The sequence below is a fragment of the Bufo bufo genome, chromosome 1, assembly GCF_905171765.1.
Source record: "Bufo bufo chromosome 1, aBufBuf1.1, whole genome shotgun sequence".
NCBI classification, from domain to species: domain Eukaryota; kingdom Metazoa; phylum Chordata; class Amphibia; order Anura; family Bufonidae; genus Bufo; species Bufo bufo.
In genome coordinates this window covers 582,691,436-582,708,376 of record NC_053389.1, presented here as the reverse complement: position 1 = coordinate 582,708,376, position 16,941 = coordinate 582,691,436, and the positions used below count along the sequence as shown (strand labels likewise).

Genomic DNA, 16,941 nt, shown 5'->3' with positions numbered 1-16,941 from the left:
CTGCTGGAAAATATCGGCAATTAAGATTGCCAGTAAAAATCTTTATCAGCACAAATCCCATGTTGTAAATACCGACTATGTTGATTGCTTAATGGTTGGGTAGCAACCCTAGTTGGGAGTGAGATTTGCAAGTAATACACATATTTGGTATCATCATAATGATACCGATCCATTGAATTACACATTATTCATGCCACGTGGTGGTGGGCATTCAAATGTTTGCTGTAGGGGCCCAGCCTTTAGCCAATCCTACCCTCCCAAGGGTAGGATGTATTGTGAGAGTTGGTCAGAAATATAAGGGACAGATTGTGTCATGGGGAGTAATCTGTGTATATCGAATATATTAAAGGGGTTTTCCATGTGTTTGACACTGCTGACCTCTCCTCAGGATAGGTAATCAATATCAGATTGGCTGTCGTCCGAGAACCAGCTGTTTGTGGAGGATTCGGCAACGTGATGAGCGCCGAAGCCTCCTTACACTTCACCAAGCACAGTACCGTCCATTGGATAGCAGGTGTGCTTGGTATTGCAGCTCCGCTCCATTGACTTGAATGGGACTGAGCTGTGAATAGGCCATATGACCAATGATTGTGATGTCACTGGCCTAGGAATAGGCTGCAGCTCACCATCTCTTCAAACAGCTGATCAGCAGGGGTGCTGGTTGGTCCACTGACTGATCTGAGATTGGGGGCAAAGATGCCAGGAGCTGGCACCAGGAAGCCTTAGCTCTGCCCTGGAGAGAGGGTTTGCTACCCACCCTCCAAACGCCTTTAAGTGGTTTAATGGAAATAAATGTACTAACTTATGGCAGACAATTTCTAAACTTCTAAAAAAAAAATCCCCAAATGTGACATAAGGCATTGCTGGCAAGCAGAGAGCCCGACACTGCATATGACGTGTAGGCAGAGCACAGCAGAGCTGAGCAGTCGCCGTCCACCAGCCAATACTCCTTCCGGGTTAGCTTTCACTTTCTCTCCTATGGCAGGAATCACTTCCTGAGGTCGAGCCCCCGTAGGAGGACGGTGTGTGCTCGTCAGACATTTTCTGCCTGCTGTAGGTTGTGTACAGAAGCTGCGATAAGTGCCCAGAGGGTAAGCGCTGGCGTCTGTGCCACTTCTCTGTACGTGTGCCCTTGTGACTTTGTCGGTGGCAGCTGTGCCCGCTCCTGGCGCTCCGGACTTTTCTCCTGCTCTCACTGCTTTACTTACCTACAGCTGGGGTCCGGTCCTGGAAGCTGCCAGTGCGGGCCCGTTGCCCATTCACGTTAGGTTTGGGTAGGATTGATGTAATGGGAGAGGGCACGGGCTGCGTGACTACATCCCTCCTGATATTGTGCAATCCGGGCATGGTCGCCAGCTTCACCCTCGCTCTTCGGCGTCATTCCTTTTCTTGGCACTGTGCCCAGAAGTCGGAGAAGTTATGTGGCCCCTACTGAGCAGTGGTGATCCGCAGAGGAGTGAGCTACAGTAATTTGGGGAAATGTGTGACGTCATCGGGATGGAGAAGAACCTGGTTTTCCATAGCTAAGATACAGTACACTCAGGATTGGTGTTGGGTTCTTCATCTGTAGACATTATATAGTGAGAACTTGTCACCATAAAATGGAGTAGTACAATCTGCAGGCAGCATGTTATAGAGCAGGAGGAGCTGAGCAGATGTATAGTTTTATGGGAAAAGATTCTGTAAAACTTGTAATTTATATATTTATATCTCAGCTTTTTCTGACTTCAATGTTCACAGGGTTGGTGTTATCAGTGACTGACAACTTCCTCTGTAATACTGTCAATCACTGATAACACCTCTCCGTGTACAACTATCAGTGACTGACAGCTATCTATGTATACACACTTACACAGGGAATGCTTTAAATCACTGATAACACCTACCCGTGTACAACTATCAGTAACTGACAGCTATCTATGTATACACACTTACACAGAGAATACTATCAATCACTGACAACACCTCCCCCGTGTACAACTATCAGTGACTGACAGCTATCTATGTATACACACTTACACAGAGAATACTATCAATCACTGATAATACCTCCCCTGTGTACAACTATCAGTGACTGACAGCTATCTCTGTATACACACTTACACAGAGAATGCTATCAATCACTGATAATACCTCCCCTGTGTACAACTATCAGTGACTGACAGCTATCTATGTATACACACTTACACAGAGAATGCTATCAATTACTGATAACACCTCCCCCGTGGACAACTATCATTGATTGACAGCTATATATGTATACACACTAGGGATCGACCGATATTGATTTTTTTTAGAGCCGATACCGATAATCTTTGAACTTTCAGGCCAATAGCCAATAATTTATACCAATATTCTGTGCATTTTCATTTTTGAAGAAAAAAAAAATCGTACACAAATCTGCTGAAAATGAACATGTTTATTATTAACGTTTAGCTTATTTTTGTAAATCTTTCTTTTTCATTTATACTTAATATTTTGGTGTTTGTGTTTTTTATTTATTTATTTTTTTTACTTTTTTTTCTAACTTTTAGCCCCATTAGGGGCTAGCACCTTGTCCTATTTCCTGAGATAGAGCTCAATTAGGGTGAATAGGACTTCACACTCTTCCTGCTGCCCTGTGCTTTGTGCACACAGCAGCAGGGAGCTGACTATGGCAGCCAGGGTTTCAGTAGCGTCCTGGCTGCCATGGTAACAGATCGGAGCCCTAGGATTACACTGCTGGGGCTCCGATCAGAAGCTGTCACTGCCACCAATGAGGAGGAGGGGACCCTGTGGCCACTTCCATCAATGATTAATACTGGGGGACTTGGGTGCGGGGGCACACTGCTCCACTAATGTTTTTAATACTGGGGGGGGGGCTGCGCCACCAATGTTTTTGATACTGGGCGTGGGTGGGTGGGGCGCACCGCACCACCAATGTTTTTAATACTGGGCTTGGGGGGGGCACTGCGCCACCAATGTTTTTAATGCTGCGGTTGGGGGGGCGCACTGTGCCACCAATGAAGATAACTCGCCCATTAATTCATATACAGGAGGTGGGAGCTGGCTGCAGAATCATATAGCTGCACCCAACCTCTATGAGCGGTAGCTGCGATCCGCGGCAGTTAACCCCTCAGGTGCGACAGGGGTTAACTGCCGCGGATCGCAGCTACTTGTTATAGAGGTCGGGTGCTGCTATATGATTCTGCAGCCAGCTCCCGCCTCCTGTTGAATTTGAATGAATGAGTGAGTTAACATCATTGGTGGTGCAGTGTCCACAGCCCCTGCCCTCCTCTTCTCTCTCTTTTCATTGGTGGCAGCGGCACAGGGGGGAAGGGGGCCACTGCTTCCTTCTCCCCTGTGCTGCTGAGGGAACACGGATCGCTCTGACAGCAGCGCGATCCTTGTTCCCGATTTCGTTATTGGCTTATCGGCAAAACAGATGCCAATACCGATAACTTTGAAAATCCTGAATATCAGCCGATAATATTGGTAAAACCGATAATCGGTCGATCCCTAATACACACTTGGGCCTCTTGCCCAAGACTTTATGCCCTCCGAGATATACGGGCCGTGAGTGGGCCATATGTCCCGGAGCGGCATTGATCGTGCACACAGCATCATAGATTACAATGATGCTGTGCACGTCGGGCCGCCCGTGGGGATGCTGTCCCGCACTCATATGATCTTATGAGTGTAGGACAATAGTCCCTTGGGCGGCCCGAATTGCACAGCATCAGTGTAATCTATGATGCTGTGTGCACGATCAATGCCGCTCCGGGACATATGGCCCACTCACGGACCGTATATCTCAGAGGGCATACAGTCGTGGGTAAGAGGCCTAAAACAGAGATCTCTGTATACACACTTACACAGAGAATGCTATCAATCACTGATAGCACCTCCCCCGTGTACAACTATCAGTTATTATTGTATCTGCACCAAAAATCTTTCTAAAATGGTGGCACAAGTAGATTTCTGCACTTTACCCTGACATGCTAAAAAGAGAGTGGGTCTTTGTATGAACAGGGCGTCGTCGTCTGCGGCGCAGAATTTTGGAACAAAAATTTGGCACAGTTTTGGCGTAAAAATGTGTCTTAAAGTAAGCCAAACAAAGCAGAGTCACAAAGCAAAGTGTCTATCCCTGCACTAGATTTATCATCCATCCTGAGCCCCGGTGATGAATCTGGTGCAGGTCTAGACATCCTGGCTAAGCCTACACCATCGTTAGGATTAGTAGGTCTGGGCCATGGAGTCCTGTGATCTCCTTCACTTTCACTCTTCGTAAGCTCAGCCTGTTAGGTACTGCTGGCTTGCCGATAAGAGTCCATTAAGCAGTCATTGGGAATACACTGAGGGCGAGTTCTTCTTCGGCTTCCTTCCTCTGCTTCTTGTGTCTCAGCTTGTCCAGTCACACCTCACAAAGGAGTCATAGCAAGCCTCTCCCAGCTGTTAACCAGGGAGGGATCTCCCAAACCACTGGGGAAGATCTGGATTTTCTAGAAAGAAGCCAGGTTTCCTGGACGAGAGAAATAATTCTAACTGAAACGCATGCGGAGCAGATACAGATTTCTAGGCCTGTGTATTCTTCATAATAATGATGTTGTGTCCATCTATACGGCTCATACATTATAGAGTTTATGTGATCTTTCCTTTTTGGTTGTTTTGTGTTTGGTGCTATTTCTAGGCATGTTTGATGCAGTTGGTGTAGATGTTTAATGTTTCCCATGACCTTTCATTCTCTCAGTGCTCGTATTGATCCACATGGATGAAAACCCTCTGAGATAAGAAGGGTGGCCTTGTCCCTCATGATACAGGGCTTGACAAATCCCAGGATCAGTAGGGCAAACTGCCAAAAAGATGTTCCTGTCAAGTTTTTTTGTTCTGTCTTTATTAACACCTATGAAACATCTTAGTACATGGCTACCAAAACAGGTGAAGCTGGCTAATGGAGCGGTGTAAAAAATCTGCACCTATGGGGGGGTCATATACTGTGACCCTATGCCAGTTTTCTGGCGTAAAGTTGCAAACCTTGGGTTTTGAACTTTTCAAACGCCATATGCATAAATTTTAGTGCAGTTATGCTGCCCTCACCCCTTTACAGGGTTTCTGTCAGCAGGTAAATGGATATTACCCTGGCTGACATTAGTGATGTACTAATGTCAGCTGAATTTAACTATATTCGTGCCGCCGTTATTGAGAAAAAAATAACTTTTATAATATGCAAATGAGCCTCTAGGAGCAGGGGGGGGGGGGCGCGTTGGTCTCCGCTTGCCGGCCCTAGTCTCCTGTGGAAATTTGGCGCAGTAAGTGAAGGACGCTCGCCGGCTTTACTCACTGCACCTGGCTCTGTTCTCCCATCTCTGGCCGTGCCCTGCTACACTTGATTGGCACCGTTGGTCTCTGTTCCGCATTCCTTCTGCGGCCCCGCAAAAAAATAGAACATGTCCTATTCTTGTCCGCAGACACGGACAAGAAAAGGCATTTCTATTATAGTGCCGGCCATGTGCGGTCCGCAAAATGTGGAACACACATGGCCGTGTCCGTGTTTTGCGGATCCGCAATTTGCAGACCGCAAAACAGTTGCGGACGTGTGAATGAACCCTTAAAGAGTTCTCAGGAAGTGACCAGTCACGAGAAAAGTGGGGAAGTGATCTGACAGGATGTAAAGAGGAATATTTCATTTTTGCTGTAGCTATTAAGAAACAAACTTGAAAAATGTAGACCTGGGTTTTTGGGTTTTGCTGGAACTGGTGTATGTTAGGCCTCATGCACACGGCCGTTGTTTGGGTCCGCATCCGAGCCGCCGGTTTGTCGGCTCGGATGCGGACTCATTCACTTTAATGGGGCCGCAAAAGATGCGGACAGCACTCCGTGTGCTGTCCGCATCCGTTGCTCCGTTCCGTGGCCCCGCCAAAAAAATAGAACATGTCCTTTTCTTGTCCGCGCTTTGCGGACAAGAATAGGCATTTATATTGAAGGCTGTGCGTGCCGTTCCGCAAATTGCGGAACGCGCACGGACACCATGTGTGTTTTGCGGATCCGCTATTTGTGGACCGCAAAACACACCACGGTCGTGTGCATGAGGCCTTAGTCTCACAATATAAGGCCTCATGCACACGACCGTTGTTTGTTTGGTTCCGTATCCGAGCCGCATTTTTTGTTGCTCGGATGCAGACTCATTCACTTAAATGGTGCCTCAAGAGATGCGGACAGAACACGCCGTTGCTCCGTTCTGTGGCCCTGCAAAAAAATAAATAATACAATATGTCCTATTCTTGTCCGTTTGGTGAACAAGAATAGGCATTTCTATAATGAGCGGGCTGTTCCGGCCGGCATCCGTGTTTTGGCGATCCGCGATTTGTGGACTGCAAAACACGGTGCGGTCATGTGCATGTAGCCTAAGATGCAATTGTTTCGGTCTGCATGTCAAAACTGATTCACGGTTACAGTAAAAAAGCAAAATTTTTTTTTATTTATTAACTGTCATCAAATATAAAACATGGGGCAAATCCCCTCAATTTTAATTCAAATGCAAGCAGATAAGGTCCAGGTTATTGGGGGTGATTTATTAAACATTAGATTCCCCCTACGCTGCTGTAAGATTTGGCTACTTTATGACGAGGAAATTAGGCGCATTTATGGCAGTCCAATGCGTTTTTCATCAACATTTACGCTTGTTTCCAGGTGTAAATGTGCGGGAGCCCTGGTACAGCCCCTGACACAGCCCTGTCCGAACCAACTGTCGAATGTGGTGTAATACGCACGACCGTGTGACTTTTTTACGACTAAAAAAGATAAAAATCCTTGATAAAAATGACCCCTGCTGGTGGACAGGTGTAATTATTGATGAATCGCTGCTTCCATTCTTATGAGCGCGGCGTGCTGGTATACAGATGCTGTGAGCTCCTTCTCTTTGAACTAAGTGGTCACAACTAGTGTTGAGCGAACTTGCAATTTGCAAATTCAGCGTTCGGGTTTTTTAAGAATTCCGAAATGGATTCCGCTACCACGGACCATAACGGAATTCTATGACGGAATGCACCATGGAAGCCGATAAGGCATTTCGTATTGCATTCCGTCTTAATAGAAGTCTATGCTGGCCATAGACTTGTATTATGACGCAGAGCTCGACAAATCCCAGGCGCCAGATCGCCATGGCGACCAGGAATTTAGTCCTGGCGCTTGGGTATTTGTCAGCCCGTTTTCAAAGGTGCCCGGGCGATGGGTGCGGAGCTGCCGTTCTGTCCGGAGGCAGCACCGTGTGAAACAGCTCCGTCACAGCACACAATAGCAGAGACGCTGGCAGCAGGGAGGGGAGGGGCTCGGGAGGAGTGTAATCTGATCCTAGAGTGGAAGCTGCTTCTGCCAGCCCCTCCCCTCCCCGCCCACCAACCAATCAGAGCTGAGGCGAGGCAAGCACTAGCAGCTCTGAGTCCGAGTCACTGACACAAGTACAGGAGGGAGTCTTAGGCTACATGCACACGATCAGGATTCATGTGCGGAGAATCCGCACTGAAATCCGCAGGTGTTCGCAGGCAAATCCGTGCGGTCAATCCGCATTAATTGGTGCGGATTTGCATACGGATTTGCGTGCGGATTTGGTGCGGATTTTCCGCATGCGGATTTCACTAAGTGAATGAAGAAAATCCGGTCAGGAAAAAAAAAATTAATTGACATGTCGCGGATTTTAAAATCCGCACCGCAGGTCAAAATCCGCGCGGAAAAAATCCGCATCGTGTGCATTGAGAATTTCAAATTCTCATAGAATACAATGGACATGACCTACGGTGCGGATTTTCCGCACGCAAATCCGCGCGGAAAATCCGCACGCAATCCTGATCGTGTGCAGGGGGCCTAAGTATGAATCGAATGAGTCACAGGTTAAAAGAATCTAAAGATCCGACTTAGTTAGAGACTCATTCGATTCTTTGAGTTAAAAGAACAGTCAGTCAGAGGCTAGAACAGGTTACACTGAGGCTGTGGCTGATGCTTTTGCAGCAGTGATAAGATTAAGGGACAGGAGCAGAGAGATGAGAGAAGTGACAGGACACAGTTTAGATTACAGGTTGAATTAACCCTTTAGGATCAAATTGGCTTCTCAAGGAGATCTATATGTTAAAGGCATCCCTTCTTCTGTCTCATTCAGTAGCTATAGAACTAAGGCTACTTTCACACTTGCGGCAGGATGGATCTGGCAGGCTGTTCACCCTGTCGGATCCGTCCTTCCGCTGTTTCGCCGGACCGCAGCTCTGTCCCCATTGACTATAATGGGGGCAGAGCTCTGACGCAGCACGGCAGTGCATGGTGAAAGGCCGCCGGACTAAAAGTACTGCATGTCCAACTTTTTAGTCCGGCGGCCTCTCACCGCGAACTGCCATGCTGCGCCAGAGCTCCACCCTCGTCCCCATTATAGTCAATAGGGTCCGGGGACAGAGCGGCGGTATATGTAACATGGTATACAGCATTATTGGGGGGGCTCTATGGAGAAGGGGGGGCACTATGGGGGCACCTACTAGGGGCTTTATGACGCGGCTCCGCCTGGCTCCTAACTTTTTTAGCTGGCTCCTAGATTCCAAGGAAATTTGTCAAGCCCTGTTATGACGGAATGCCTCTTATAGGTTTCCGTAGGGCATGTTGTCGTCATAGAATTCCGTTATGGTCCGTGGTAGCGGAATCCATTATGGAATTGTTATATAACGCGAACCTGAACGCTGAACTTGCAAATTGCAAGTTCGCTCAACACTAGTCACAACTACAGCGCAGTGCTGTGTCCAGGCCCACACACAGATGGCCAAAGCAAGCAGTGCCTCTAATGAGTAGTCTCTTATTCAGGCAGCGATTGCTCCAGCCTGGACCTAAATAAGGGACAGTTCACATAACCGTCATTTTTCCATTCTTTTGATCCATCAGAAGAACAGAAAAATAAAGGGAAAAAAACTGATCCTGTTTAAAAAAAAAAAAATACATCCTGTGCATCCGATTCCATTATGTACATTTGGCGTCCGTTTGAGATCCGTTTTTTTTAGACAAGACAAAAAAAATGTACACCATGCAATACCAATGGGTCTCACTGGAGCCACTACATACAGCTCATATTTTTGTCTCTGCCCTTGGTTTTGCCATAATTGTACTGAGCCACAGAGTTAGGCCTCATGCACACGGACGTTGTTTGGGTTCGCATCCGAGCCGCCTCGGATGCGTACCTATTCACTTTAATGGGGCTGCAAAAGATGCGGACAGCACTCCGTATGCTGTCCGCATCCGTTGCTCCGTTCCAAAGCCCCGCAAAAAAAATATAGCATATGCTATTCTTGTCCGTTTTGCGGACAAGAATAGGCATGTCTTCAATGGGCCGCCCGTTCCGCAAATTGCGGAAGGCACACGGGCGGCTTCCGTTTTTTACGGATCTGCGGTTTGCGGACCGCAAATAAAACGGAACGGTCATGTGCATGAGGCCTAACATTATCACGTGACTTTTACTGCACACCGAAAACCATAAAAACAAACCCTGAAAAACACTGGCAGAAAGGCTGTGGTGTGTTGTCACATCTGTCCCCTACACATTACGGATCGGGATGCCCAACATGCGGCCCTCCAGCTGTTGCAAAACTACAATTCCCTGCATGCTTGGACAGCCTACAGCTATTAGGGCATGCTGGGAGTTGTAGTTTTGCAACAGCTGGAGGGCCGCAGGCTGGGCATCCCTGCTTTAGATTTACCCTAAAATGGTGCGGTTTAAAAATACAACTTGTCCTGGAAAAAAAAAAGGCTTTTGAAAATGCCATGTCCTGAAGTCCAAAATATGCTGTGTCCCCAAGGGGTTAAATATGCCACTGCCGCCTCTCTGTTGCTCTCTAGGTTGGTTCTTTTTACCAAGCAACTAAAAAATACAACTTGTCCATCCGTGATTTTTTTTTTTTTTTATCTATATCTCTAGAAATGTTAATTATACTGTCTCTGATGGTATGTAATTGTTAGGGTGCGGGCATAGGCCGTGTCATTTTGTGTCTATCGCAGATTGGCCTACTTTTCAAACTGATTGTTAATGTCCACATGATTTGTCCTGTAAAACAATCAGTTTGAAAACTATGTTCACAGCGTAGCGCGGTATGTTGTATTACCGTACGTGATAATGTGGTCGTAGTTCATCCAGTATTAGTAGACATCTAGTCTCTCTGAATTACAGGTTTAACTCCTGCTCTATTGCAGGTCCTGACAAGCAAACACTTCAACTAAGGCTAAGCAGTTCATAATTCATTCATGGTAAAGAAAAAAAAAAAATGTAATATTTTCTCCGGCGCCTCCCCCAACGGCACTGACAGGAGGCTGATCCCCGCCTCCAGGAAAGAAAACAACACAGAAGCTCAGCTTTAAAAGGGGGCCTCCTCCCCTTACATGATCAGTGTTGTTTCCTGTCCCGGACAGCATGGAAGCTCCTACCTGTGTGTGCAGGTTCGCAGAAGTTTCCTCCGCACGGCCTGGTCTCGTTGCACTAGAAAGGGGCTCCGGGGACGCACGGCCTCCCTTCCCTGTACCTTTGGCGTAAGTCCTGTTCAAGGCTGCCCCGGGCTTTATCCTGCAGGCTCTTTTGGAGGAGCACAGAACATCTTGCGGTATGCTGGGGGCGGAGACTCCTGGAGAGTGGATAGGTGCTGAATTCCAGCATGAAACCTCTCTGAATGGCGGCTAGTATCCAAGGGGAGGCTCCTATCTCTCTCCATTGTGGAACCAAATTTTTTAATCTTGCTTCCACCTGGCCTCTGGCGTCATTGAGCAGCTTTTGATGCATTGTCAGGATTGAAGAGGAATCCTTTGTTTCTTCCTCTTGATGATTGCCATTAGAGATCGACCGATTATACGGTAGGAGTTACCGATATTATCGGCCGATATTCATGATTTTCAAAGTTATCGGCATCTAACCTTGCCGATATGTCGATAATGCGTCCAGCGCGCTATCACAGAACATGATTGCGCTGCTTTCATATTCTGTTACCAAAAAAACACTTTTTTGGCAATCTACAACATATTGATTAGTCAGTGTGCAATTTAAGCTAGAAATACACCCATCATTTTCTGGGGTTTGAAAAACACACTTTTTTTTCTTCAAAAAACTGTATTTTCCAGATCTGCAAGTGCTAAATTCAAGTGTAATATATACAACTTTCATATTCTGTTACCAAAAATCTACAATCTACAACATCTTGATAAGTCAGTGTGCAATTTAAGCTAGAAATGCACCCAACATTTTAATAGTTTGGACTTTTTGGAAGTGGCAATATGTGATATATTTATGGTTTATATATTTTATATGTAAAATTGGGAAAGGGTGTGATTTATACTTAATATTTTGGTGTTTTTTGTAACTTTTCTTTATTATTTCATAACTATTTTCCCCCTTAGGGGCTAGAACCTGGAATCTTTTAATCCCTTGTCCTATTCACCCTGATAGAGCTCTATTAAGGTGAATAGGACATCGCACTCTCCCTGCTGCCCTGTGCTTTGTGCACACAGCAGCAGGGAGTTTACCATGGCAGCTTCCCTTCATAGAGGCTGGGCGATGGCTATATGATTCTGCACCCAGCCTCCTGTATTTGTATTAAACGTTAAAGAGGACCTTTCATGGGTCCAAGCATAATAAAGTAAGTCGCAGAACATGTAGGGGTTAATGCAGGATGCCCCTGCACTTACTATTATTTCTGTCCGGCGCTCCGTTGCGCCGCTGTGGCCCCCGTTACATTCTCCAGCGCTGTATGCTAACCACTGTCCAATTGCAGAGCAGCACAGCCAGGGAGAAGGTGAGTTTTTTTTTTTTTTTTTTTTTTTTTTTTTTTCTTCTTCTCCCTGGCTGTGATGCTCTGCGCTGCGATTGGACAGCGCTACAACCAGGGAGAAGGAACGCCCAGGGAGAGAAGATGATGTCTCCTCCCTGGTGTTCCAATGCTAGTGATTTGCATACCGCGCGGGAGAATGTAACGGTGGCCACAGCGGCGCAACGGAGCTCCGGGCAGAAATAATAGTAAGTGTGCCCGCCCATCCTCCTCCCGTCTCTCCTCATTGGCAGCGGGGCACAGGGGGAGGGAGAGAGTGACTCCTTCTCCCATGTGCTACTGAGGAAACATGAGCGTGCTGACAGCAGTGCAATCATGCTCTGTGATAGCGCGCTGGACGCATTATCGACATATCGGCAAGGTTAGATGCCGATAACTTTGAAAATCATGAATATCGGCCGATAATATCGGTAACTCCTATAATCGGTCGATCTCTAATGGCAATCATCAAGAGGAAGAAACAAAGGATTCCTCTTCAATCCTGACAATGCATCAAAAGCTGCTCAATGACGCCAGGTGGAAGCAAGATTAAAAAATTTGGTTCCACAATGGAGAGAGATAGGAACCTTCCCTTGGATACTAGCCGCCATTCAGAGAGGTTTCATGATGGAATTCAGCACCTATCCACCAGACCACTTTTTTGTCAACAAGCCGTTGGCAAAAGAAGAACAGGAAGAAATAACTAACTTAATTCAAAAAATCGTCCTACTACCAGTTCCAAAGAAACAGCAAGGATTTTATTCCCCAGTTTTTATCATAAAAAACCAGGGGGTGCCTATCTTACAAGAAATTCAAGATGGAGGCGATAAAGTCAACAATAAATCTGCTTCTTCAACATTGTTACATGGTGACAATAGATTTACAGGACGCATATTACCATATACCCATCTTCAAAGATCATCAAAAATTTCTCAGGATAGCAGTATGAGAGGTCGCCTCTGTCATTTTAAATTTCAAGTGCTCCCCTTTGGCCTGTCATCAGCTCCCAGAATTTTCACAAAGAAGTGGCAGAAATAACCAGATATCTTAATCTATTGGGCATTCTTATAATACCGTAATTGGCCGACTTGCTATTGACAGTAGAATCAGAAAGTCGGCTTCTGGTACATCTAGACCTCGTTCAAATGACCTTCACGGATCTCGGTTGGATCATAAATGTCAAAAAATCCAACCTCGTCCCGGCTCAACAAAGAGTCTTTTTAGGGGTCCTTCTTGACTCTTGCTTGCTTATGTCCTTTCTTCCAGAAGAAAACCTGGGGCGTAAAAACCCAAGGGCAGAATATAGAATATTTGACACAGTCCTGACCTCAGTATCTGAGGAAAGGGATTTAGGAGTAATTATTTCAGAAGACTTAAAGGTGGGAAGACAATGTAATAGAGCAGCACGAAATGCCAGCAGAATGCTTGGATGTATAGGGAGAGGTATAAGCAGTAGAAAGAGTGAAGTGCTTATGCCGCTGTACAGAACACTGGTGAGACCTCACTTGGAGTATTGTGCGCAGTACTGGAGGCCATATCTCCAGAAGGATATAGATACTCTAGAGAGAGTTCAGAGAAGAGCTACTAAACTAGTACATGGATTGCAGGATAAAACTTACCAGGAAAGGTTAAAGGACCTTAATATGTATAGCTTGGAAGAAAGAAGAGACAGAGGGGATATGATAGAAACTTTTAAATACATAAAGGGAATCAACTCGGTAAAGGAAGAGAGCATATTTAAAAGAAGAAAAACTACCACAAGAGGACACAGTTTTAAATTAGAGGGGCAAAGGTTTAAAAGTAATATAAGGAAGTATTACTTTACTGAGAGAGTAGTGGATGCATGGAATAGCCTTCCTGCAGAAGTGGTAGCTGCAAATACAGTGAAGGGGTTTAAGCATGCATGGGATAGGCATAAGGCCATCCTTCATATAAGATAGGGCCGGGGGCTATCCATAGTATTCAGTATATTGGGCAGACTAGATGGGCCAAATGGTTCTTATCTGCCGACACATTCTATGTTTCTATGTTTCTAAAAGCAATCGTCTCTTCAATTAAAAGTGAATCAGTTTTGCAGTCTAAGATCCACTACTATCAGAAACATCATGACAATCCTGGGAGTTCTAACATCCTCAATCCTGGCTGTCAGGTGGGCGCAAAGCCACACCAGAATCCTGCAGGCTTTTTTTCTAGCATCTTGGAATGGCAGCAGAAACTTTCTGGACAAGAAAATATCAATTCCACAGTTTTGTAAAACGTTCCCTGACTTGGTGGAGGATAAGAAGAAAAGTCTTCTGGCGTCAAGAAAATCTTCTAGTAGTGTCTACAGATGCTAGTAGACGAGGCTGGGTAGGTCATACAGTAGACCTTATGGTTCAAGTAGTCTGGGACGATTCCATGCGACAGGCATCTTCAAACCTAAGAGAGCTCAGAGCAGTCTACGAGGTTCTTCTGGCTCTTCACTCAAAAACCTCTCTCGATCATGCCAAGATCCTGTCAGACAATCTGACGACAGTCGCTTATTTGAACAGGCAGGGAGGCACCCGAAGCAGATCGCTGGCAGCAACATCGAGGGATATCTTTCTCTTTGCAGAGAAACACCTATCATCTCTAACAGCAGTACACTTAAAAGGAAGCAGCAATATTGTGGCCCGACTTCCTCAGCCGTCAGACTCTAAAAGAGGGAGAATGGACTCTACATCCCAATGTCTTCCTTCAAGTTGCCGAGATGTGGGATGTTCCAATTCTGGATTTATTCGCAGATCGGATGAACAGAAAAGTAGAGAGGTTTTGTTCCCTATCTCCCCTAGACGGTCCAGAAATAGTGGAAGCCCTATCTCGCCCTTGTCCAAAGGGTCTCTTATATGCATTCCCCCCATTCAACCCGATTTCGAGAACTCTGATGAAAGTGGCAGAAGGGGACGCTCAGGTAATCGTGATTGCTCCCTGTTGGCCCAAAAGGGCATGGTTTTCCCTCTTACTCAAACTATCGCAGGGAATTGCCCTGGACTCTTCCAGTATTTCCTTGCCTTCTGCAACGGGGACCAGTGCACCATCCGGGGGTCTCTCAGTTAAAGTTGACAGAATGGAGATTGAATGCCAGAATCTTAGGCAGAAAGGGCTCTTTGACCCCTGTAATCTCCACCCTGCTAAAAAGTTGGAAAGTTATAACCTCCAAGATCTATTACAGAACGTGGAAGGCTTTCTTTTTGTTTTCAGGTAACAAGATCCAGCAAAGTTCCTCAGTCAACATCCCTTTCATTCTGGACTTTCCACAGGCATGTTTGAACAAGGGGCTCAAGCCATCCACCCTTAAAGTTCAAATCTCCGCATTAACAGTTTTTCTAGAGACAAACCTATCTGACCATCCTTTGATCAGGCGATTCATCAAGGGAGCAACCAGAGATTCCCCCAGGTTACACTCTACCATCCCACCTTGGGACTTAAATCTAGTCCTTACGGTACTGATGAGTTCTCCATTTCAACCGATTGAAGATATTTCCCCTCAAACTCCTGACCTTAAAAACTACCTTCCTCCTGGCCATAACAACGGCAAGAAGGGTGGGGGATATACAAGCCTTCTCGTGCTGTCTTTCCTATCTAGATCCTAGTTGACATATAATCCTAAAACATTGTCCATCCTTCCACCCGAAGGTAGTATCCAGATTTCACTGTAATCAGGAGATCAATTTACCATCATTCTGTCCATCACCTTCGACAGACCTGGAGAGGTGTTTTCATAACCTGGATGTGAGACGTTGTGTGCTTACCTACTTAAAGATCTGGGAGGAAGATAGAAAATCAGATCAACTCCTCCTTCAGTTTCAGGGGCCTAACAAGGGTCAGGCAGCCAGTAAAGCCACAATTGTAAGAAGGATAAAGCAGGCAGTCTCTCTGTTATTCTCAGAAGAATCTAGATCCTCCGAAGGGCCTCGGGGCCTATTCAACACAGGCTATGTCGACCTCTTGGGCGGAAAATGCGGCCATCTCAATTGAGGAGATTTTTAAAGCATCCGTTTGGGCAAATCCAATGACTTTCTTTAACCATTATAAATTTAAATGTCTTACATAATCAGAATTTATCCTTTGGGCGCAGAATTCTTTCTGTCGTAATCCACCCTAGAGAAAAAAAACTCCTGTTATTCCTCCTGTCCGTGCCGTTGGGGGAGGCGCCGGGGAAAAGTGTTAATTACTCTTACCGGTAATTGGATTTTCCAGTAGCCTCCCTAACGGCACTGGAGGAATAACACCCATAATTATGATTTCCTTGGATTTATGATTACATACTCTTTTTTTTGTATTCCGGTTGGATTAATATAATTTTTTTTTTTTTTTTTTTTGCATCACTACTGTGTACTTTGTTATTTACTGATTAGGTAAGGGGAGGAGGACCCCTTTTAAAGTTGAGCTTCTGTGTTGTTTCCTGTCCTGGAGGCGGGGATCACCATCCTGTCAGTGCCGTTGGGGAGGCTATTGGAAAATCCAATTACCGGTAAGAGTAATTAACACTGTTTTAGGGCTCATTCCGATGACCATATCTGTTTTTGCGGTCCGCAAGACAAGAATAAGGCTACTTTCACACTAGCGTTTTAGTTTTCCGGTATTGAGATCCGTCATAGGGTCTCAATACCGGAAAAAAACGCTTCCGTTTTGTCTTCATTAATTGTCAATGGGGACAAAACTGAACGGATGCTCCAAAATGCATTCCGTTCCGTTTAGTTGCGTTCCCAGACTGGAGAGCAAACTGCAACATGTTGTAGTTTGCTTTCCGTCCTGGGATGCGGAGCAAGACGGATTCGGCATGACTCCTAATGCAAGTCAATGGGGACAGACCCGTTTTCTCTGACACAATCTGCCACAGTAAAAAACTGATCAGTCCCCCATTGACTTTCAGTGGAGTTCATGACTGATCCGTCTTGGCAATGTTAAAGATAATATAACCGGACCTGTTGATAACGGATGCAGACGGTTGTATTATCAGTAACGGAAGCGTTTTTTTCTGAACCCTGCCAGATTCAGTAAAAATGCTAGTGTGAAAGTAGCCTAAGGTGTTCTATTTTTTTATTTTATTTTTTGGGGGGCCACAGAACGGAAGTACGGATACGGACAGCACACAGTGTACTGTCTGTGTCTTTTGTAGCCCCATTGA

At 45.7% G+C, this 16,941-nt stretch overlaps 1 protein-coding gene across 1 annotated transcript in view; it reads left to right on the top strand.

Moving 5' to 3' along the window:
- Nucleotides 1-963: 963 nt before the first annotated feature.
- Nucleotides 964-16,941, top strand: part of TASOR2 (transcription activation suppressor family member 2) — a 98,949-nt gene continuing 82,971 nt past the window's right edge. Inside the window, exon 1 of the mRNA XM_040414217.1 lies at nt 964-1,091. The gene's annotated coding sequence lies outside the window, so the exon portion shown is untranslated. The remainder of the gene's footprint in view (nt 1,092-16,941) is intronic.